The sequence below is a fragment of the Sebastes umbrosus genome, chromosome 11 (genome assembly GCF_015220745.1).
Source record: "Sebastes umbrosus isolate fSebUmb1 chromosome 11, fSebUmb1.pri, whole genome shotgun sequence".
In the NCBI taxonomy this organism is placed as follows: domain Eukaryota; kingdom Metazoa; phylum Chordata; class Actinopteri; order Perciformes; family Sebastidae; genus Sebastes; species Sebastes umbrosus.
The window spans coordinates 8,626,058-8,651,813 of record NC_051279.1 but is presented as its reverse complement, the minus strand read 5'-3'; the positions used below and the strand labels follow the sequence as shown (position 1 = coordinate 8,651,813).

The 25,756-nt window shown below is 40.6% G+C and overlaps 1 protein-coding gene across 4 annotated transcripts in view; it reads left to right on the top strand.

Moving 5' to 3' along the window:
* The window catches only part of sema6e (sema domain, transmembrane domain (TM), and cytoplasmic domain, (semaphorin) 6E), a 188,199-nt gene that overhangs the window by 6,660 nt on the left and 155,783 nt on the right, over nt 1-25,756 (top strand). For 3 of the 4 annotated variants that reach the window (XM_037784072.1, XM_037784071.1, XM_037784067.1), the window contains exon 2: nt 14,454-14,518. The exons of the other annotated variant lie outside the window; for it this stretch is intronic. The gene's annotated coding sequence lies outside the window, so the exon portion shown is untranslated. The remainder of the gene's footprint in view (nt 1-14,453; nt 14,519-25,756) is intronic. 4 annotated transcript variants of the gene reach the window in all.

Sequence of the window (25,756 nt, the reverse complement as noted above, 5' to 3'; positions counted from 1 at the left end):
ATTGACAGAAAATTAATCTGCAACTATTTTATTGCCAATTAATCGTTTGTAATTTTTTCATACACAAGAGAAAAAAAGTACCTACTCTTTGGCTATAGGAAATAGATCGTCATTTTACATAATTTTCAACATTTTATAGGCCCATTAATCTGCGACATGAATTAATGAATAATTGATAATTAAATGAATCATTAGTTGCCGCAATAGTTTGACCTGTACAGTGTATGAGGGTTGTGCAATTAATCAAATTTCAATTCAAACGGCAACCTCCGGGTCTGAGAAGTGAATCCAATGCTGAAGTGCCTTAAACTTGCATTCTTTCTAATAGCCATCAGGGGGCGACTCATTTGGTTGCAAAAAGAAGTCAGATTGTATAGAAGTCTATGAGAAAATGACCCTACTTCTCAATTGATTTATTACTTCAGTAAACATTGTAAACATGAGTTTATGGTCTCAATCGCTAGTTTCAAGACTTCTTCAATACAGCGTGATGTTCATTTAGTAAATTATGGTCCCATTTAGAGTCAAATAGACCATAAAGCAGGGTATGCTTTAGGGCATGGCTACCTTGTTATTGACAGGTTGCTACCACGGCGTTGTCCGGTCTGGGATTTGCCCTTGTTTTTGTCTAAGGACTTTAACCCTTTCACAGTGTGTTTTCAGTTTATGAAAGTTAATTATAACCATTTTGGTCGCCTGAAAATGTCTTATTCAGGGTTTGTTTGTACTTAGCTCCACCCTCTCATGTCACTTCTGGTTGCATAAAACCAAGACGGCAACCGCCAAAATGCAGAACTCGTGGCTTCAAAACAGCAGTCCACAAACCAACGAGTGACGTCACGGTGACTACGTCCACTTCTTTTATATAGTCTTTATGCAACCGATCTGACCCCTCTTGAAATACAGACCCCATCTCATTTACCATGCTTTTGGGTGTGACTTATTTTGCCGTCTCGTCACCGTTCATCTCTGCATAACCGATGTGTTTCTGATTTAAAATGTTTACAAATTGAGCACAATGTTCTTCATAGATCTAGCCTTCTTAATTTTTCTCTCAATGTGCACCAGATTGATGCATTTAACTTTAAAATATACAAAATGTTCTTTTCTAAATGCATGATGTTTCCAAAGTCAATGAGTAATCACATTAAATAATCTCAATATTTACCAAAATTATCGTGATTATGATTTTCGCCATAATTGAGCAGCCCTTCTGTGTGCTGTTTACACTGAAAATATTATGATATTTGATTATTTGATTAGATGTTTGAGGACTGATTATGTTATGTGTCCTAGTTTAGTGAAATCCAGCAGAAATGCACCGCACTGAACACATACCGTTCTGAGTCCTGGAATGAAGGTTGCAAAGTGTTGTTGTTGGAAAGGTAGTCCCCATTCCTGAGGCGGCTGACTGCTGATCTATACAGAACAGAGGGTGATGCTAAGCAATGGGGGTTAAGAGGTTTTGACAGAGTGAGACTGAGGGATTGAATATCTGATAGATTTTTTTTTAGGTTTCTCTTTTGATAATCCGTTGCACAGCAATTGTCTGGCTTGTCACATCTTGGCTAAAGCAATTAGGCTGACTGCACGAGGGAGGGGGGTGGGGGGGGTCTGCTGCTTAGTTACTATAGAAGTAATTCTGAGTTATGATCGTGTCTCATTGTTGCTTATTGGAGTTTTTGGAAATGAGAATTTTTATGGTCCTGGAACGTGAAATGAAGCAGGAAATTAAAAACCTAAGATAAGCCATTTTTTTTCTGTCCTCTTCACACAGTAATGCCCCATCATATCCCATCCCTGCTCTGCACACGCTCGCAAGGTGACAGGTATTCACATATTTAATTTATTTAAGTGTTCAGAGAAAATATGCTATTTTTTTTTTTCAGAGTTATCACACGTCTTTTGAAAACGGAATGGGCTCTCCTCCGTAATGTGACATGCGTACCTTCAGTGAGGGACGCTCTCTCGCTCCCCCAGGGACCCTAACTGCATCTCATTTCCAAACTCTCCAAAAATAGCAGAGCCGTTTGACCTTGTTCCTTGGAAAGTTGACCAACTCCCACCACACCTCCTGCCACTGTACACACTTTGAATGGACTGCATGGAGTTAAACTTTGCAAACTCTAGTTTTAGGTGAAAGGTTCATTGATGGTTTATGAAACTGAGATTGGATTCCCAACTCTCCTTCTCCCTCAGGCTCTTTATCCGATTTCTTATGCATGCACCCTGCGCTCTGCAGATAGGAATAGTGGCTCATTTTCCGCAAACAACACTCTGCATACCCCAGTGCTTAAATCTGGAATGTGTTAAATTTAGAATATGCAGCGCTTTTTCTTTTAAGATTTAACTCTGAATCCCCGTGTGTGTATGTGTATGAAGTGTTTTACCTGTGTGCAAGCAGTGGGTGGATTTTGGCTGTTTATAATCTATACTTTAGCTCTCACGCTATTATTTGTGTATATTTTAGTGGCCGCCATATGTGCAGTGAATATTTGGCTCGGACAGGGTGTAAGATAAGTCTGCTCGCCTACACTTAGCTTGGTCATTTTCCTCCATTTCTCAGAACTCTGGGCTCGTTTCCATCGAATCGAGGCTATTTTTAAAACGCTCTTTGGGGGGAGAGCGCTTTATCGGGGGGGTTTCAGTTAGTGTCATATGAATCCAAACTGGGCAGCGGTCCAGGGTGAGTAAAACACTCCTCCCCCTCCCCTACAGTGCCCTGAACTACAGCGTGTGTGCGTGTGTGTCAGTTTATTAACCATGTGTTGACTCACCCCTGCAGCTGTGTCTCAGTGAGTGAGTGGGAGAGAGGGTGCATGCTTGTGGTCAGGACAAAATTGATTGATTCTTCACGGGTGCATCATGAGTCTCTCTTGAACGTTTCAGCTCTGATGGAAAGAAGTCTTAATCTGAAGTTTTTATAAATAACAACTAAAAATAAATGTGTACACAGTACAAACTGCTGAACTGAAATTAGGGATGTGACGGTGAGGAAGTTTTTTTTCCACCAGTTAATAAACTTGTGACAACACCGGTGTTACCGATTACACCGGATATTTTACAAGAAAATATGACGGTCAATATGTGTAGCGCGCTTACTTTGATCTTTAACATCGGGTGGCTGTGTGTCTGGCCTCTCCGGTTGAGCTTTTGCCGCAGGTTTCCACCTGGCGCCGGTGTGCACGGCCGCTCCGTCCTCCTCACGGTGATTGTCTCTTTAACCTTATGGTTCCCTTATAGCATTTGGTTTACATCTTAAATATTGCCAAATAGCTACTTTTGTTTTTTTTCTTTGACACCAAATCCTCCGCCATCGTCTTGTCTGTCAACTCTCTCTTGTCCCGTGTGTGAAATCGGACTCCTGCTACTCTGAGCTGAGACTCCGTACGGAGCAGATGCTTTCACTTTCAGTTTGTAGCGTACGTTGTCCGACTGTGTATTGATTACACGGTGCTGATACGGGAAAATTAACTAAATTGGTTTTATTTCTATTAAAAAAAGCAAAACGACGGTGGGGGCGGTGGGCAAGTGATGTAATTGGTGTATGCCCCAACACAGTGTAACACCGGCAACGCCGACTACCGTAGCAAGTCTAACTGAAATTATGTCATTAAAATATATATATATATATAAATAAATTATTTATCAATTAATTTATGTTTTTTTTTTTTTTTTTTTTATTAATCAGCTTGAATGTATGTACTTGGCGAATAAATCTGGTTGTGATATTTAATTACAATGATAAAATTCTGAGAAAAGCATAAAATCCTCACATTTGAGATGCTGAAACCTGAATAAGTGGAACTGGAATAATAGCTAAATGACTTATTCTGTGTCTCATGAGTAAACTATTAATAAACTTGTCGTTCCAGCACTAAAGCTGATGCATGCAAAACACCTCGAGGACATAAAAGGCAATTTGAACGTTGTTGTCATGCATCTGTTGTTTAAAAAAAAAAAGTTTTTAGAAATGAATCTGACCTTTCTCATGATGGATATTGATAGATCTGTCATTGTGAATGTAGTCAGTAAGAAAGCAGATGCAAATGAAACATTTCTAGCACCCCGAATTAAAGTGAAAGCTGCAGATTCTGAACCCAAGTGCATGTATGAGTGTACACAGGCCTGACTTTATGTTGTGACATACGGTACGTTTCTACATCTGATCGGCAATATTGGCAGTTTTTGTCGCATGTTATCGTATTTCAAATATCTGCTGTAGATGAAAAGGATCAAGCTGTTTGTCTGAAAAATTGGATCAGAGTCAAACTGTGCTCCTCCAGACATGAGCACAATCTCCGAGTTATCGCTGGTGATGATTTTAGCCATAATTGTGCGGGCCTGTGTGTGTGTGCGATGTGGATGACTGCTTCGGGGCTGGAAAACATGTTCATTAATTTACTCCGAGGCTGTAAACTTACTTCCACCAAGAGAGAGACACAAACACAACAAAACACCTCCCACTCAGTCACACGAGCCACTTCCCCGGTCCCTCGAATGAATCCTTGTCGGCTGTTTGATCTCTCTTCATTGCTTTCCTGCCTCCACCATCTCTCCCCGAGGGGCAGTTTCTGGTGACTGACGGCACGAAAACCAACTCGGGGTAAACAAAGCACCCACCGCCAAACCACGCTATTACTTTAATGTCACAACTCAGTGACAGGTGGCTGGGTGAAAGGAATGAGGGGGCAACACACTCACATTTTCACTCTTAGGCTCTTAGGTCTGAGCCTGACAGTAGCCCTTCAGCAAAACACAGTGCACACTGGTATTGGCCTGCTGCTACAGGTACCAGGAGGAGGAAATGTCAGCCAATTTAAAGGCTCTCAAACTCAAATACACTGCAGCACAGCTGTGTATACTCCTTCGAGGGAGGATTTTACAACTTTGCATAGTTTTCATGACAGCGGTAATTTTTTTCCGACGTCTTGATGCTTGTAAGTTAAACAGTAAAATAAGCAAAACCCTACAAGCTACAAAGAATATGGACGCTTGCACGTATTCGCTTGACCAATTTGGCAGTTGCACATAAGCATTTGTTAAACAGCCACTAATCCTCCATCGTCATTCCATTCATCAAAATTTAACTATGTCCATTACTTTTTTGGTTGGTCGCCACCTTCCCACTCCGTGGACAATGCCTCCTCCTTACTACTATGTTGAGGCCCTGACCCACCAAGCCGTGGGTCCATCAGCCTAGTTTTTGCGGTGTCTCCTGCACCGTCGGCTCTAGTCGTTTTTTTCAGCCGATTCAGCATGTTGAACTGAAGTGAGGAAACTAAGCCAACAAGTGAAGTCAAGAGGGCAACACACAGAAGGCTCTTCTCATTTTTCATCTTCATCACATCTGATCATTCCAATACACGGATATTTCCACAACGACATGGCCATCTGGAATGAAGCTAAGTGGTGAGTGGGAGTGGTGTGAACATCGTCGGCAAATGCCGCTTTGTTTTATGCTTGTATATCTGCCGTCCTCCGTCTTCCTTTTTGAATGATGAATACAGACTACCGCTATCTGCTGGTGTGGAGAGTTATTTCATCTCACGCAGAACGTACGTGCTAACCGGCCGTCGGCTGTAGTCTTTGCGATGTGTTCGGGTGCAACTTGTTGGCCAAAACAAAGGTGACGTGAGGTGATGCAACAGGCGATTTAAGTGATGTTCTGGCTAATAAAAATGAATATTCCACTAATATTCCCGTTTACATGCAGCTGTGCATACTCCAATTAACGTTGCCGGTTGCGGAATTGTTGGACCTCGAACACAGCCTCCCTCTTTCATTCCTTCAACCACCTTCTTGAAAAAGTCAGTGTTGTGATATTTGCGCATATCCAAAAACCTGTTGATATCCAAGTCTTTCATAATGTTTAAGAGTAGGTGTGCTTCTCCTTCTTTTCTTTTGGGCATGCATCTCTGCAAACTGTTGGTTAGTTGGTTTGTGTACAACGCACAGAGCTGGATGTAAACATACCAGAAGCTGTGTGTCATTAACTGATGTAAAACCCCCAATTGAGATGCATATTCTGAATACGCTGTGTATATATGTCCAAAGAATGCTCCTAAATCCTGAATAATATAAGCATTTCCCACGTGTCCTTATCAGAAAATGCTCCATTCAGAATAAGGCCTAATTCAGAATATCCAAACGGAATATGTTGTTTACATGACCCATAATATTGTCATATTCGGAATAATAGTGGAATATTTGTGTGCATGTAAACAGTTAATGAAAAAAATAGGATTAAGAGCATACATACACTCGGTGGCCACTTTATTACGTACACCTGTAAAATCTATAGCAATTCAATAGGTTTGCTATAAATTCTACGTTTATAATGTTCAGTTTTTGCCTTGGTGACATTGTTGGATAGATGTGTCAATTGAATTGTTTGTTTTATTACAGAGGTCACAGTTAAAGCTGGTGTTGTACTGGACTGCATTATACTGAGAGGCATTCCTTATTTTTTTGTGTGTCCCATTTACATGCATGAGAGAGGTAGGATATTGGAAACACCTCTGAATATAATGCAATCCAGTACAACAACGCCTTTAACTATGACCTTAATACTAAAACATATAATTGAATTACCACCAAAACAAAAAAGCTTTATCGAAACCATGAAAGTAGACCTTATGGCAAAACAATTGTATTGGATTGCATTCGATTTTACTGGTGTACCTAATAAAGTGGCCACCGAGTGTAGATTGTTACTTCATGTAAAGCGATATGGCCAGAAATCATCATATTAGAACACTTTATGATTGTGTCTTATCAGTAGTGTTATAGATGGCTCTGTCTCTAGCAGCCATCGCCATAAAGTCTTAACAACCTGCACATTAACATCGCTGAATGATGAAATCCTGACGGTCCTTGAACAATTTCCAAAGCCGTACTTCCAGAATACATTTATGAGGAAAAGTTGTGTGCAAGGGATGTGGGAATTACATTTGATCAAATCTCTTGTGCAAGTTTCATTGACCGTCGAATGGAAAATCATGACTCATTTAACAAGCGCCAGCACCCCCGCCATGATCTGGCGCACTTCCCGCAGCGCGCTCCGCTCCGGTGTTTGCCGCACGTCACTCGAGGGCCGCTCTGATGTGAAAATGAAATGCGTAAGAAAAAGAGAGCGACTGACTGCTCCGTGCCCGACATGTGCGGGAGACACAGGTCAGTTACCGCGGCGAGACGCTCCATTCACCAGGAAGATCTTTTTAATTAGACTATGTTCTTTTAATTAACCAGCCAGCATAATGTCTGTGTCCATTTGTCACCCCGGCTTTGCTCAGGCGGAGCTGGGTGAATATACCCTCCTTTGTCTCCTCGCGGTTCCAGAGGTCCCTGCTTCCTATTATGTTTCCTCATTCACCGAAATGTATTTTTTCTTCTCCTCTTTTAGATTAGCATGATAATACCCCATGGAGGGGAGGGAAAGTGGCGAAGAGCTATTGCGAGACTGCTCATCAGATTCACTGTGTGCAAGGCCGTGGTTATTATCATACTGAATGCACCATCAGTTAAACTAACAGCCTGAATTCCGACATTTATCTCCAATATCATATACCGACTGTCAATTGCATGGGGAGCACAATGGCAAATTATGGGTTATGTCTTGCTCCTTGGAGTCTGGATCTTTCCCCTGAGTAATTACGCTATGCTAATTCTGCCCCCACATGCACTTCCCATGACAGAAACAAGGCTTCCCAACTGTTCGGATGTCACACTGTCGGGTGAAGTGATATATGGGTGAATAAATGTGTTGTTTTGCGTCCTAGCAGGCACCCACGAAACTCGAGCGCATCCTCTTGTTTTTCTCCCTTCAGCTCTGGGGGCATTGAGGCGGGGGGAAGGCTCAGCTGGAGCTTGTAGCTGTGTTTCCAGAGACGGGGTCGGATGCAGGTCAGGCCACCTTGAACTCCTCAGCTGGATTTATTGTGTCGAAGGTGGACAGGGTTAGGTCGCGCTCCTCCCACCCCCCCTCCTCCTCAACACGAGGACTTTGTTAGCGTCGGACATGGAGCAGACACTGGCAGCACAGACAAATCCCTGTCACGCTCTCTGAGGTGAACCCTGCTGGGGTCAGAGGTCGTGTGTTAAGGGGGGGGCGTGCCTGTGGCATGACCTGAATACTGATTGATTTTCTTGAGTGGGTGTCAAGGGAAGGGAGTCGGGGGGCCCTGCCTGGCGATAGCAGGGAGGGGTCAAGTCACTTACCCCTGCCCCATGTGGCGATGTGGAGTGAGGGAATGTGATACAAAGGAAGGGGAAAGACACTCCGAGTCACAACATGCCTGACTCCTCCGCTCCACGGTGTACCTCGGCGGGTGTGTGTTTCTACTTTCCCTGAAACAAGACACTGGACCACATGTTTTCCTTTTAATAGACAGCTGAGTGGAGAAAGGGCAGGAGTGTGGTCTGTTTGCCAGATGATCACTGAACACAGAAGAGGCCACACTCCCCAGTTCCTCTGCTAGATTTATTAGTTGTTGTTCAAACCTGCACAGCCGTGGTGGCCATTGATATCAATCATCCAATTAGTGCAGTTCAAAGTGTTCTACAGGTTGTTTTACACTGCCCCTCTGTGTTCTGCGTTTAACAATAAACAAGTATTTAATTAGTTTTAAAACTGTCATCTTTGCCATTTAGGCAACAATGTACCCTAATAATAGCCTAACAATAAAGCTCATTTATTCAGCACTAAAATCAGGATAAATTAAGTAATTTGCAAAAAAAATGGCAATAATACCGCATATTATGCTGTTGAGCCAATCAGTATCACCGCATGGGGAATTCCTTCACCGCGACAGCCCTAGTGGCTTACAAACTAACGGGAAATTCCATTATCATAAAAGCAGGTCTTAATTGTGAAGTTTTGGCCATAATTTCCATCTGTAGTAACGATGCACTAACCAAGTTAATTGGTAAGATTTGGTAAATGCTAAAAAGTAGGGGTGGTATGGGGGGAAATTGATTTACCTATGTAGTATGGAAACACTTTGAGTTTCACACATTGCATGAAAAGCAGAGCTAGACATCATGGCTAAAGCTGCATGCTAAATCTGTCATGGACAGGAAACGTTATCGTATTGCGGTAACGTGCGGTCGAGCCGGCCGTCACTCTCATCTCTGTGGTCAAATCAGCCGACGCTACAACTTTAGAGCACCCATTTACTGACATTTATGTTAAATGCATTCAAACGGCCCCGATGGAGCTGACCATGGATGGATAAAGAGAACGGAGCTGACAGACTTGGCGAACTTAGCGGAAGTATACACATGTGACTAGGTTTTCAAAATAAAGTGTTAACAAAGGGAACTGTATATACAAAATAAATATATGGAAATAAGATTGATTGGATTATATTCACCAGAAATGTAAAACATTACATGTCCCTTATGAATAAATAAAAATAAAATACCAATAATTTGTGAGGGAAATGTCTTTATTCTTAGATTTTTAGGTTGCTGGAAAAAAATTAAATAAATAATCCCTGACAATGACTGATATATTTGACCTCAGGACATCTCTGACTATATGCATGCTGAAAATTAAAAAAAATGTAGTGTATCAATTAAGATATTTTCCAAAATAAATGTCCCTTGAAGTGTATAATTCAAATTTTCCCATGGTCTAGTGTTAAAGTTAACCAAAATCGCAAAAAAATCATAATATCGAATCGCAATACTGGCTAACCAGTTTGTTTACAACCTTTTTGATCATCTCACTGCTTGTGTTTCTTTCCCCGTCTGACTTTATAGCAATGTCGCCCTGTTCCTAGATCTCAGCAATTACTGATTACTAGATGTGATTATAAATGATCACATTTAAATAAAATAGCCTATAGTAAAAAACAATAAAATAGATAAAAGACAATTTGCAGTTTTTATCCTTGACAGTAATATTTATTGCCATTTATTTCTGCCCATAAAACTGTATGCAGCATCGAACTCGTCATCTTCTCTCGGGGTAATTGTTTCACTTTTAGCCGGTAAGCCACTAAATTATAAAAGATGGTGTTTTCTCAATAGTGCTCAGAGGTGTGACTTTTTTCAGAACTGATGACATATCCTGATATTTGTGCAGCGATCTAAGCCCCACACGGTTCTAATTTTGACAACTAGAGGACAACTGCAATTATGAATAAAAAGTTTGTCCTTATCCTGTATCTGCAGCGGCAGGATGCCATTTAAATGTCTCCCATCTCCTCAAGTAAAATAGAAAAAGGTCACAAATAAGACTGAGCTCATGATCACCCTCAAACCTGAATTATCCCCATCAGGGTGGTGGTGATATTTGAAGCCGACTTGTTTCCGCTGGAAGAAGTACTAAACTTTAGTGGCGTCATTGTGTCCTTTCATTAAGTCCCTCGGTGACATTTACAAGTCTGATATTACATGGAACTCAGACGGACTTGCAATGAATTCATAAAATAGCCCAAACTGTATGTGTTCTGTTGATCAAGTTGTTGATCTCAGCCTTCCAGCTTTAAAAGCTTACTTTCCAGTACTTAATCTATTTTGGATTGTGCCCCCTGCAGCACTTGCAATATATTTTCTTCTCAAGCCAAAAAAGAAGCCTGAGACCTGTTTGGTTGTCTTGGTTACAGGTCGATAGAATTTATGGATGTCTATTAAAGTGCAAGAAAAACTACTCATTTAGAAGACATAGGCTAAATTATATTAAGTTCTTACAATTCTTTCAATTTCTACAACTCAAGCAACCAGTAGAAAAGTGACCCATATCCACAAGGTTATAATCCCCTGGCCACAGAATGAATTGTTTAATTAGGGCTTGCTACGAGAGAAAAATAAGACGAAACATAGCAAGACAGAAGTTTTTTGTAAAGTGGCTGACCAATATAACGTAATGGAGAAGCTTCTAACGCTGATCCTCAGAGCAGATCAGGCACCCTGGAGTTTTGATCTGGGATAATGAGCGACTAAATCTTCCTACAGTGGGCTCAGTTGATTAATCGGACTGCTGCCAGAGTAGTATTAACAGGGTGGAGAAGTGTGTGTGAGATATTTTGAAGATATCTTTCCCTCTAGCCCTCTATTTGCCATGCAAACCCCACCCAGCTGGTACTTTTTAGTGTCTTCAAATAAACAGTTATTAACAAGTGCTGCTCGATGCAGGGCTAATCATTCCTCACCTGCATTCCTCTCAACACATGTTGTGTACTCTTGCATTGTTAATGGGAGCTGACATAACCAGCGAGGTTGTGGTATCATCTCCTATCTAACCGCCTGGTATCCATTTACCGAATCAATAAATAGAAGAGTCATTCCACAAGTGTGAGGTTTGAAGAGTCAACGCATCCATAAACAATTCTGCAGATAAGGTAGGCTAAGAGCTCCAAGTAGCCCGAGCAAGCAAAACAGTGAAAAACACATCCAGATCAACAGTTCAGAGACCAAGCATTGATTTGATTTCTCTCTCAGTTGTGGTATTGGAATTGATCACATTGAAGGGAAGTGTTTATGCATTTCGTCAGGAGTTGAGTCCGAGCACGGGCTGGACCAGAGTATTAAGGTCAGGGAACCAATTCAGCTTTTTCATTCTCTTCGCTTAGGACAGATTAATACAAAACTGTAAAATGTAAATCTCCCTTTTTGTGCAAAATTCCGTATTATATTACTCGTTTTGCACTCATTACTGTCACCATTACCCAGCTGTCCAATCACAATGGAGGAGGGGCGGGACAAATACCACAAAGACCAACAGTCACATCCAACATGTGGTTACAAGTGCTGAACAACATTGTAGGAGAAATGAATACACATGGGGATGCCTCTCTCCCTACATGCTTCAGCCTTCTCTTCATCGTACCTTGTGCTGATATTTTTACTTCCGCGGATATTTCACATGGCAACCAGACGCAACCAAAGCATGTCCGCTGAAAAAAAGCTGTGCCTCTTTGCCCTTCTTTGTTCTACATACGTATAACAATAAACAAGTAATTTAATTAGTTTTAAAACTGTCATCTTTGTTATTTAAAAAGCAACAATATACCTAATAATAGCCTCACAATAAAGCTCATTTATATAGCACTAAAATCAGGATAAATTAAGTAATTTGCAAAAAAAAAAGTTGTACGTTGTATAACAGAGAGCAGACAAATAAAAAACAATTGAATTGCAGTGAAAAAGAACCTTATGTTAAGTCCTATTTCGATGCAAAGATTTGTACATTAGGAATGTGGCACAACATGGAAGTGAAAGCAGCGCTCTGTTTATTTAAATGTGAAAGTGCAATAACAATATTTTGTACCTACGATCAATGAATAATCGTGATCAAAAATAATTGTGATTATCCTTTTGGCCATATTCGTGCAGCTCCCCTGTCTGGAGCCCTCTACCTGCTAAATTCCAATTGGAGGATGATGGAAGACACGTTGGCCCGATTCTAGCAGATGGCCGGCTGATCCACGTCACTGAAACCTTTTGTTTTTTTTTTTGCTATAAAGCACAAACGCACTTTGCTAAATGAATCAAGATGCATTTAGGGGTAATTTGTAGTCTGGGAACTTTAAGTGGCTCAGAGATAGTCTGGAACCTTTTGTTGAGCCGGCACTGGAATTTGTTTTCCTCGAGGCCTTATCTGCCTTTCTGATGTTGTGTGTTTTTCCCAGGCAGTACTGAAAGTTCACAGCTGATGACAGGAATGAGTCCTAAAACCCAGAAATGAGTTAGCATTTTAGCACTTCCGGTTCCCTTGTCTCAAATCAAATGGAATCAATTGAATGGGTTTATAGTTAGATGTCTAAAATAAGGCCTGTGGTTAACACAAGTTTAAAAAATTTTAACGTTTAGTCAGTAAATATCCCACTCATGAATTTTGAAGCACCTTAAAAAGGCAGTTGCTTACAGGTGGCTAAATTACAATACTAAACATCATCACGCCGACTCATCGGCCTTTACAGCCTCGTTGTGCATACTCGCACTGCAACCGTGGTGTAGTTCGTCAGCTTTGGAACGTTAGCTTTTTACTTCTGGCGATTGCATTCACACTTCAAAAATCATATGTTCATTTGTGGAGATTATCTTGCTGAACAAAAGGTGCAAGTATCATAAACGTCTGTTTGCCACAGAGCTTATTTTCTGCAATAATCCAAAATCCAATGGTAAAATCCCGTTGGCTTTTTGTCGATGGAACCCAGGGCGATGCTAACTCCGGGATTGGCCTACAAAAATCCCCACTATGGTGAGCACAGACCCTTGATGATCAATGTTTCACTCTATAGGCTGCCACGGAAACAAGAGAATAATGACCGCATGCCCAATAGTATCACTCTACCCAGGATAGGATATTGATGCACAACACAGCAGCCGTCCTCTCCATCCAGGGCTTGCTGTCCTTTTAGTCAAAACAAAGGGAACTTGAGAGCATGGAGGAGAAAAATAAGCTGGCGAGCAGGCTTTGCCTTAACCTTAACTGAACCATGATCAGCATGTGGCTGCCAGCTGGTGAGCTTGCTAATCGAGAGGATGCTGCCTCTGCAAGTCTTTCTGGGCTCTGCTACTTGAAATGTGCTGGGCTTGAGGTCAAAATTTCCATCATCACCATTTGTCAGAATTAGTCTTTGTGCAGGTCAGGATCCAAATAGGTCATTCCCATCTCCAAAAGACTTTAATAGAAGATTATGGCCAGCTATCTTCAGTATGAAGTATGGATAAGCAAGCTGCACAGAAAGTTGCCAACTCAAAGATTTTCCAGAACAACGGCCAAGTTAATGCATTTGTAAAATTACAGTACACACGCTTATTGGGATGTCTTTCACAATTTGAATTTGCCGCACATGATTGAACCTGTGATTGCTTTTTTTTTATCCTTAATGTCCGTTTGAAAACCAATCAGCAGTGACTGTATGTAGCAGGAAATTAAATACATTTGCTATATATGTTCAGGAGTCAGCTTCTTCAAAAGCAGAGCAAATTGCTTATCAAGCCCAGTAAGGTTGTCACTTATCCAAAAATTCACTTTTTTTTTTACATATCAGCTTGCAGACGAAATGGTTTTTGTAATATCATATGAAGTTTAGTTTAGGTTTGTGCCTTGGCAAGGTGAAGACGTTTTTCCTGGGAGCAGATTGCCAGAGCAGATTGTGAGCTGAGATGCCATCATCAGATTTGGCTGGTTTGAGCTCTTGGATTTGTCAAAAGATTTTCTTCACTTATTGCTAAAGCAACCTGTTGTCATGCAAACATCACCAACCAATGTCTCCTCCCCGGAGTTCAAAGCAACAGTTTCATGTCACATTTTGTTTTTCCTGATGAAAGTGAATGGTATAAATCCATTATTGATAGTCATTTTCTTTTCATAGCTTTGACTTTTAGAGTAAAACGATGCATCATGATTGCTCTGACTGCTCGCACCGCTGTAAGCTGTCCTGCATTTATGTCACAGACAGACACAGATGTAATAGTGATTTATTTCTCCTTCACAGATACACTGACAGCTGCTGCACCAACCTGCTATACCTGCTTGGTGGATCACTGTTTGAAAGCTAAGGTACAGTACAAATGCTGTTTCTTTCTGAAGTGGATCCTGTGTAATTAAAAGTTGAAGAAGATTTGATTTCGGGAGACTGGGAGTCTCTGTTCACTGATCTTTCAAATGCAGTATTTAGATCGTCACATTACATCCAATTCACAGTAAGGTCTACTTTCAAGAGACGTCCACCGAGACCACTTAATTAATGGGTGCTTTGTGGAAATAGTGCTACTGAAGCAGCTTTTTAAATTGGATATCGTCTACTCAATTACTTATCTATTCATTTTAATCAAATGTCAGGAATTAGCTTTTCAACATTTGGCACACTTTTATGAAGAGTTTTTCTCCAACCAAGGACAAACTCCCAACAAGTTCAAGATCAGCTACGACATGGTTTTGCTCTGTCCTCCTTACGTTGTCATACTGTACAACAACAGGAGCATTTCAGAAGAAGGAGCGTTTTGCCTGCCCTACTTGCAGATTGCGTTGATTTGTTCATTTTTCCTGGATATATGTGCTTCTATCAGTAAGCTACGTAGTTAGAGGATTTATTTTTTTCTGTTTTAATTGTGTTTATTGTTGTTATTTCCTACTTTTTTGTACTGTAGCGTACCGTTAAAAGTCCAGCTATGAACAACATGAATCAAAGATTTGTGGCTGTAGTAATGTGACACCATCGGGAGTCTGCAAAGGCTGTTTATTGGAAAAATTGACTGGATGCTCTTGCCGTTCCATTTCTCACCCGGTACTATCTGAACGCCCCACGACTCCGTCAAAAATAGACCAGACGCCGTTTCTGAAACACGCTAAGTCGCGTCTGGTGTAATCGCAAGCATTGTCTAGAGTAGTTGCAATATCTCCGGCACATTCGAAACGTGGCACAGGCGTGACCGGTGGAATCAAGGCATTGTAGTAGCAGAAGCATTGTGCTCACTGTTCATTATGCAATGTTGTGTTGTTGAGTTTTTTACTAGGTGCAATGGCTCCTACATGAACGAACACACTATTTCCTGCCGGTTGAATCAGTTGTGGTTATTTCACATGAAAGATTTCTTTATTTCTGTTTCTGTCTGATCTCTTTTCACTGGTTTGAAGTCAGCGAGGCCCTGACGCTGTTGACAGTTGATGAATCTGATGAAACTTGTGGGGTTATCCGCTTACATTGCCATGGTTACTGGCAATCAAATGTTATCAAGCCAGAGAGATTAGTTGAGTTTTATTAAACTCTTAATAAATAATACCTAAAGATGTGTTTTCTGAACTTTAACTTGAATTGTTGCTCATTAAGTCAGGTTTATTATTTCTATGATTTGAAACCATGTCTTCAGGGGCTTTAAGTGTAACTTAAACCATTTATTATGGTCTGAGATAGATCTACGATGTATTTTAGTATATCTGAGCTCCTAGTAGTTTGTAGCTTTGTGTTGTAGTTCATGGTTGGGTATTTTGGCTGTCCGTTTCTCTGCATTGTAATTCCACTACTATATCCGTCTACTCTGTACTTGCTATCTGTTGCATGTGTGTCCGTCCTGTTTTTCTTTATCGAAATCCATGGTCTAAGGATATAGGGTGTCATATGCTGCACAGATTGTAAAGTTGTAACGATTGTAGATTGTAAAGATGTTTAAACTTGTTATTTTGGGTTACGCAAATAAACTTGACTACTTGGAATATCGAGTGATCTGTGAGTACAATAATGAAGCGTACACACCAGCCTGAGGTTTTGCAGCTGTGTTGTGAAGTTGTCCGGCAGACGAAGGGGAACCAACTGCAGAAATGCACCAGAAACCTGTAGAAGAAGCTACTGTGTGTCTGGCCGGGCATTTCCCCAGTGAGCATGAATGTGGACAGTAGAGGACAGGGCCAAGGAGCGCCGATGACAGGACCCCTCATGGGATGGCTGGAAACAGATGGCTGGCCAGATGCAGGCCTGCTGTGACCTTGAAAGCATCTGAAGGTAAAACCAGCAAAAATGTCTGAAAAACAAGTGAGGATAGACGATACAGCGAGAGTGGCAGTTCTGTGCTCCATTTTTAGACTTGTTGCCCGTAGATGTTACTGTGTTGGCTGGGAAGATCACCGCAGTGCTGCTGTCATGTGACCCTGATGCGGGGTTGAGCTCATTACAGTCATCAACGCAGTGTTTATTGGGTTTTCATTTTTAATTGCTGGGGAAAGTTACAGTAGTGGATATGGTGTGTGATATGAAATCAAAACAATAATCATTGTTTAGTTATCTTCCATCCTTCGTTCAGGGGATTCTGGAGAAACACTTTTCTGTTGTTCTGTTTACTTGCTTGTTGAGCAAATAAACTGGCAAAACGCGGGGATACGTACCCTCACAGCCCTATTAGTGTGTGTGATCACGCATACAGTTCATTTTCTTTGGTGTGTATCTCATCAGAGAAGAAGTTAACCTTTTCTGGCATGTTCTAATTTGGTTTGTTTTGGTTCACACAGTTCAATTGCAAATAACCCAACGGTTTGTAAACAAGAGATTCATGGACACACAAAGCTTTTATTAATTGGAAAAAGTTCTGGCTGGTGTTGCAGAGGGGTCAAATTAGTCAGGTTGTAGTCTGTGCAACTTTGCCTAAGTGTGATGGCTAATTACAGATATGGAAATAAGATTGATGGATTATATTCACCGGAAGTATAAAACATTACATGTCCCTTATAAATTAAAAATAATATACAAATTTGTGTGGGAAATGTCTTTGATTTTTGGGTTGCTGGAAAAAAATTGAATAAATAATTCCTGACAATGACTGATATATTTGACTTCAGGACATCTCTGACTACATACATGCTGAAAATCAACTACTACTACTTACCATATCAGAGATTTTCCAAAGTAAAAGTCCCTAGAAGTGTATGATTCAAGTTATTCCCATGGTTTAGTGTTAAAAAAACTTAACAAAAAGCGCAATAAATCATAATATCGAATCACAATATTTTAGAATCGCAATACATATCTAATCGGCACCCAAGTATCTGTGATAGTGTCGTATCACGAGATAGGTGTATCGTCCCAGCCTTATTATCTAAGCTCTTTTCCAAAGTTTATTTCTATTAATTAATCTGATGATTGTTTTCTAGGCTAATCAGTTCATTTGTAGGTGTATAACAGGTCAGAAAATAGTGAAAAATGGCCATAAGGATCTACAAAAGCCCAATCTCATTCTGAGTAGCTGCAACCTCTGAATTTCTTGAATTTTTGCTAATTAAATTACTTCAATGATAATTAGTTACTAAAATTGTTGCTGATTATTTTTATTAATTTGAATCAACATATTTTTCACTTTTATTTAATTTCAATGGACATGAAGGACTTGAACATGCATTCAGTCTCAGATGTTGATTTGCTGATCACGGGAGAAGAGTTGTCAGACCTGATCTCATGTTAAAGTGGCAGGTCTCCACAGGTTGTAAATTCCTATAAGAAGTATCCAGAATAAATGTTCCAAAAGGAGTTGCTCGTGACTACACTCGGCCAGACTGGGTTCTCTGGTGCTCTGGTGATTGGTGAAGTTTACACCGTCACTGTCTGAACAGTAGTGATCTTCTTCCTCGTGATCATGCAGCAGACTGTGAAGCAAACGCCACCAGCAGCCTGATGTTGTACGGGTCTCTGGGGCTTTGAGCGCAGCAAAGGGAGAGCCATGATCAGAGCTGGGAACTGGATGGGGAAGTGGGGGTGTTGGCGGCGGGAAAAGGGGTGTGGGGGAGGCTGTGAGAAATAAGAGGAGATGGAGGAGGGTAGAGGTGTCAGGCGTATAATTGGGGTGAGGAGATCTCTGGGGTGGATAGAGGGAAGCTTTATTAAGACCGCTCAACTCTGATGTGCTTGCACGGCCGCCTAGCTCTTCCTCGTACACCCACGCCTATGGGCCAATCTCCCATTTCCACAAGAGACTCTGTAACAACAAAGGGATGAAGGGCAAAGTCCTCAAGCTCCTTCAGTCACAGATAAGGAAGAAGACCCCATTACTTGAAAAAGCAGTATATTCATATGCCTCCTTTTTTTTATATTTTAAATCGAGGCCGATTGTTTCTGCCTCCTCACTGGTTAGATAAGTTGCTACTTATTGATAGAGCTGGCGTATTTTATACTGAGATGCAGTAGATAGTGTTGCACTTCAATAAGACACTCCAGCATTTCGCTCCACACTCAACCCTGAATTCACTTTGTAAAAAGAAGATACTAAAAAAAGGCCTTTTCTTCTCGCCTGTTGGTTTAAAACAATACAGATTTTTCCATTGGCCACTCAATCCTGTTACACATTTAGACACGTTATATTCATCTTTTATTATATTTTGGTTGAGAGCGAAATGCGTGTCCTTAAAAATGTAGAGCAGAGCATTTATAAAATATTTCCAGCCCAAAGTGTAAAGGCAAATATTGGAGCTCAGAACGGATAAAAGCAGAATAATCTCTTGTTTTGCCTCACAAGGGAAAACAAACTTTCCAGGGTGATTCCCCCGTGACTGATCGTATCAAGTCCGATGGTGAGATTAGGAGCTTAACCGCTTATTTTCCCCAGTCTGTGACCATTGAAATGTTACTTTGGATCAATAATCGAAACCTTCTGATGCACGCTTCCTTGACTTTCCTGGAAATGTTTTGCCATCCCACGAAAGCAGATTTTGTGAGTGACACAACAAAGATTTCGAGTTGAAGCAGGGGGCGGTTATGGGGAGAATTAGAAGCCCCCCCTCAGTTCCTCGGCTGTAAATTGGTTTCTGCAGAACTCATGAAAACGGGGCTGGAGGTCTGTTCTCTGCTTCCTTAGTAGCTTGTTAATCCCCCACAGCTCTGGCCGGAGGGAGAGCTGCTTGCACATAGACGGCCCCTACTCCTCCTCCAGCCCTCTTCCGTCCTCTTTCCACTCCGTCCTGCAGGGCTTGGCTAATCCTCTGCCTGGTCATGGTGGGGAGATTGCAGGCTTTTTCAAAGCCCTTTGCTGGCTGGACATCAAAGTTGCAGGGATACAGAGACTTGAGGAGGTGGGGAGAAAATGAGGTCCAACCGCAAGCAAAGACTGCAAGGGGTTCACCTCAGCTTTTTCTTGTGCCATTCCTGAGGTGACATCCAGAAATTAGTGGTCTCCAGGGAAAGGCTTTATTGATCGGAAAGTCTCTGAAGATCAGTTGGTGGTGATGTATGCAGAGCTTTTGGGTGTAGCTGTGAATTGGTTTTATTGTTTCATGAAAATATAAAGAAGACACTATGCTCATGCAAAGACAAAAATATAAAAAAAATTCTATAAATTAAACACAAACAAGATGCCACACATAAAGCTGACTCGGGGATAAAAACACTAAAAGCTTACACATCTTCATAGCTTTTTCTTCCTGTTTACGACGTTGAGCGCTAAGAGATCTGCAAACATTTACTATTTGTTTTTACAAACTGCTGCCAAAATCCACAGTGCAAAGAGAGGTCGATTACCCACAATGAGTCTGACAAATTCCTCCACTGTCAGGAAAGTTCATTCACTGAGAGAAAACTCCTTTCTACCTCGTCTTTTGTCTGCGGGCTGATCTTATCGAAGGTCTCATCTACTGATCATTATTCAGCTGGATTCACAGGACGTCTGGATGCCGGAGATTTGGGCTCTGTCGTTAAACTTGTCTTTGTTAGAGATTCAGCACTGATTTATCAATCCAGAGTTTTGGTCCAATTATTTTATTTTTTTTACCACAAATTTCTCTAATACAATGGAAGTATGTTTGGATGGCTGATCTCTCAGATAACGCTGAGTAAGATTAGAGTGAGTTCATGCCAGTTGAATGAAATTCTCTGATATAAAAATGTTAGAATATGTAGTTGATTGTGCCAGCAGTTTGCTTCACTTCATGATTAAAAGCACTAAGCATGTTCTAACTCTGGAAAGTGAAATAGGAACTTAATTAACATGTAAGACTTTATGTATTATCATATAGTTTTTTGTAAAGACACAGACCTTGTGTTGTGAATTTCAGGTTCATCTGATGCTTGTCTTAATTTAATGTACTGAAATGCTATAACGCTGGTTGTGACACACAGCTTACGGAGGCATAACGGTACTTTAAAATCCTCAGCGCCCGATTGTAGCAATTTGCGTCAAAAATGGCACTCCTCTTCTGAACCATAAATCTGTCAAATCTGAACACGCAAACAGAATGTACTTTTGTGTAAATCACACTGTCCATCACGAATAAACGTCCATAAATCTGTTTCAAAATCGTAGAAAAAAAGACGCTCTTCATAACTCCAGAACGGAAGTTTTCGAAGGTTTCTTTCTTGCTAATTCGGCATCCTTTTGATGGTGGGGGCTGGAACCTGAAGTTGCATTATGGGAAGTGTAGCTCCAAAATGTAGACCATGATTATCATCCAAATAGGGCTGTGTATTGGCAAGAATACAAATTAAATAAATATGAATCCTACTCACTGTACATACGGTACGAGTATATTGACATATTTTCATGTACATACAGTACATAATCATCCAGTCTATGTATATCCATCCAGTATTTCTTTCTTTGCACTATTTGTATAGTTTACAACATACAGAACACTTGACTTTTTACTTTATTTCTTATTTTATTGGGTAACCTTATTTGTCCAGCTTTGTTGTCCTTGTCCCTAGCTGTTCTTTTTTTTTTAATTTTATTTATGTGTAAGAACACTTACAGAGAGAGGCATACAATTCTTTGTATGTACTGTATGTATACTCGGCAAACAAATCTGATTCTGAGAATCTAGCGATACGATACGTATCATGATACGGGGGTTACGATTGAATATAGTGCAATATATTGCGATACTGTAAGCAAGGTGATATATTGCAATTTTTAAAATATAATTTTAGGAAAACTCTCAAAGTATGAAGAACACACCGCCATATGCATATAATCTGAGTAGAAAAAGTATTTTTTTTTATGCAATCAGAACAGTGGGATCTACATTTGCATGTATCACAGTCCCTGTAACATCCAACATCATGGTGCTACTTTTTGTGCAATCTGAGCCACAAATCTTTGCATGTCAGTTATTATATATAAACTAATATATCAATACAGCATGACAAAACATAATATCGCGATTCTCAAGTGTATCGATATTTTCTTACAGCCCTGACCCCAAATACAAGACAAAGTAGAATCATAATAATAGGAGTTACAAAATTCATTAATATGAACTTTCTCACTGAAAAAAGAGGGCACCAATAATGTGTTTTCTGAATTAAACATCCATATTATATTGTTGATAAGAGGCAGTTGAACGCTTTAGCCCAGTGCGTTTCTCTTTTCTATTTTTAAGTACCACTAACCATGTGTCTTAATTGCTTTCAAAAGGTTCACTCATCTAAGGCCTTGATTACAATGAAACATGATTGCAAATTTCTTGGAACTTGCCATCCCACTTATGCAACAGACACATCTGCATGGGCAACAAGGTAATTACTTTAAGTGGACTCCTGGGGTTTTGGGATTATACATTATTCCCCTTCTTGATGTTCAGAAAGTGCAACCGATCCATACGGACACACTCAGTCAGACCTTAATGCACGCATGCACACACACACACACGCACACATTCTGCCGTGTGAGCGTGAGATGTCAATAAGCCATCTAAAGCTTCACCCTGGGGTAACCCTTCGTAAAGGTTAGTTAGCTTTAGCTCAACAAGGAGGATTATGTCATTAACTTTGGCTTTCTTAGTAGCAGCTGGGATTGAGTTTTATCTTATTCCACTGTCATTAGTGCCGCTTACTTAAAATGGATTGTAGATGATATCGGTACGCTCGGGGTGCAATCAGACCTGCAGTTTGCTTACTTTGTTCTGAACCGTAGCAGAAAAAGTTTACTGACCGACGGCTCGTAAACAAAAGTTGCAAACCTGCCTGTGAGCGCAATCTGAAAAAACGGCTTAGATGTGCTTCCTCCATTTTTTAAAATTGCAATCAGGGCTACAACTACTGCTGATTTTAATTCATCTCTTGTTTAGTTTTTCAATTGATCGATTAATCATTCAGTCTAAAACATGTCAAAATAAAAATAAATACTCGTCTAGGGCTGCACAATTATGGCCAAAATTATGGCCAGAGTTTTCTACGAGTGTTATAAATATCAATATTGTCGTTGATCATGTTCATTTAATTGTGGGAAGCCAAAATCGTGATTAGTATTTGACTAACTGTGCAGCCCTATACCCAACAAAGAATCCCAGTGGTGATGTCTTTAAATAGGTCGTTTTGTCTGATGAACTGTGCAAAAATAATAAACTTACAGTGCTAGAACACGGAGAAAAGCAAACTCTCGTAAATGACCGTTTGATAAATTATCAACTGACTAATAAGCAGTGTCAGTCAAGACCACCTAAACCGAGACCAGAGCGTGTCAAGACCGAGAAAAAAACAAAGCAGGGTGAGACAGAATCAAGACCCAAGACCAGACCAGTGCGAGTCCCACACCGCACGAAACACTCGGGATCAAATGTGGGACATGTAGACCATATAGGCCGAGTAAAAAATGTGGTCGATCGGTCTCGAATCCAAGATCGATCTCAAGTACTACAACACAACAATGCTAATAAGCACTAGTTGGAACTTCTTTCCCCATCAATCCATGTTGATGCAGATTAGAGCTGGAACGATGAATCAATAAGTCAACAAACAAAATTAATCTGGATGTAAGTCACTTTTCTTATGCAAAAATGCCAAAACATTTAGTGATTCTCAGACGGGAGGATTTGAGGCTTTTCTGTCATATAAGACAATAAACTGATTGTCTTTGTTTTTTTTGGATTGTTGATAACACACATTTAAATACAGCACCTTCTCGATATTCTAACGGACGTTTTTCACTGTGTTCTGACATTTTATAGACATATTGATGAATGGAGGAAATAATGGTGGGATTAATCAATAATGACAATCATTGTTAGTTGCAGCCCTTTAACAGATTATTGAGTATTTCCTGTCCAGGCTTTCAGTCAACTCGTCTCATCTCCCACAGGGCAGTGAAGACGATGTTTAAGACTGACTTATTGACTATTAAAGCCGGTGGTTGATGGGTGCAGTTGATGCAGTCTGTGGTTATTGACCAGAAGCTGTTTGGCATAATGGACAGATCAGTCTGATTAGTCCTATTGACAGCAGAACAGTGGAGCCTGGGGATTTTCTTCACCTTTTTGTAAGCGCAGTTTTCCCTTATATACCTCTTGAGAAAGAGCCATTTTGTTGCAAAGCGAGTTTTCACAACCGCCACCATAATTTCTTTCTCTCTGAAAATGATTTGATGGAGGTGGTTGATCCGGAGATGTAATGTTTTTAGCTCCCAGTGAGATTTTCTAATTTTTTTTTTATTGCCGATATCATGTTACGACTGCTGCAGAGCACGAGGCTGTTTATCTGAGAGGCTCTCTTATTCCTTATAATTGATGTTTACGAATTCCCTAGGTGGGGCATTAAGGAATATTGCTGCCAAGGTACGCCATCTAAACGGGTAATTGCAAGCTGTTTGCTGGAATGTAAATGTGCTCAGCTTGGCTTTAATAGAGTTTGTTTATTGAGGTGCTGCCCGCTGACAAATTAAGATGCTTAAATTGATGCCCTCTGCTTTGAAAGAATCAATGCGTCTTTTTGTGATTGTTGCAGGTAATACAGTCACATTTGCTTTTTCAAAGACATATCGACGCATTAACTGCAGCTACAATGACGGAACAGCACCATCTCACATTCAGCTAAAGAGGATATTCACAATTTTAAATCTGATTCTGTGTGCTACGGTAATGATTATTTAAATTACTGGAAAAAAGCCTCTAGTCTGAGGGCTTCAGACTCACCTTTTTCACATTGGTTACACTGGTGCATTTAGGTGCACCCAAAAGTTTTCACTGCGCCTTTTGCAATAATACATTTTAAGTGTTTTTTCAGTTCCCATAGACCTACACTCGGGATGTCACAATAACAGAAATTTAGTAGTTGATACCAATACCAGTGAAATTCCATGATTCTCGATACCAATTTGATACCACGGTTATAAAAAAAATCAAAAGTGAAACAATTAATCCCATGTACTTCAACATCCACTCATTTATTACCGTTTGCATACTGCTTTTTTTGTTAGAACAGGTCATAATTCCCTCTCTATTATCTATTTTATATTACTGTGAAAACATCTCCTTCATACAATTGGATTTATTCAAGTTTCTCAAAAAAAAATACATTTTACCAGATTACATTTGAACACGTCACGATAACGGTCGCACTCTGGAGCCCTGAGTCTACTCCGACCAACAGGCCAGAACTCCAATATATTCACTTCACAATTATACTAAACAGAGAAAAGCAGCAAATCCAAATATTTGATAACTTACCTATTCAATTAAAATGTGTGCAGCCTGGCTTGTACATTTTTTTCCTGCAGGTTGAGAGTACAGCGGTGCGATAGTAAAACATGCCATCAACTGGCATTTATAAGATTTTAATATATGGAAATACATTCCGAGCCTTGTGGGGCCTTTTCCCCAGTAAAGGTGTATATTTATATCCATATGAACCTATAAATAACCACCTAGTTTTTCATCTCAGCTCTTGCAATAGATGCAATTATCTTTGTGCCTTTTTTTTTTTTCCTCCGGAGCAGTCTGACTTCAATTAAGTGGTCCTTTATCATGGCCACCCTCAGCCCGTAACTCTGCACTGTGTGACTGACCCGTGATGGATGACTTGTCTATGGTAGCCGACACAGGTGGACACGTTCACTAAATCTCCTTCTGTCCCAAGAAACCCCCCTCTCCCCAACTCCCCCCATTTTCAATAATATCGACCATGTCTCACCTCTACATGTGTGTGGGTGTTTGAAATTTGTTCATCTTCATTCATGCCTTCTCGGCGGGCTTCGCCCCTGCACTCAATATCCAATTTCTTCCCAACTGTGGGATGAAGAAGCGGAACAGTCTCTCCACGGCTCTGCCGCTCGTACCTCGAGTTTCTCTCCACATCAGCACACACCTTCGGCGGAGACTGATCTATGGAGAGGAGGGTTAAGCGCTCTCCTCATAAGCACATGTGCGTCTCAGAGATCAGGGGCACGAGAGTGGGCGGATGGGACGAGAACAGGAGGCGAGGATGATGCAGTTGAGAGGGTGAAGAAGGTGATTACTGAGGGCCAGCTTCAGAGGAAGTGGCACAGGAAAGCAAGATGATAGATGTATTTTTTTTTTCCTATTGTGGTACAGCAGAGCCTTTTCAGACACACACTT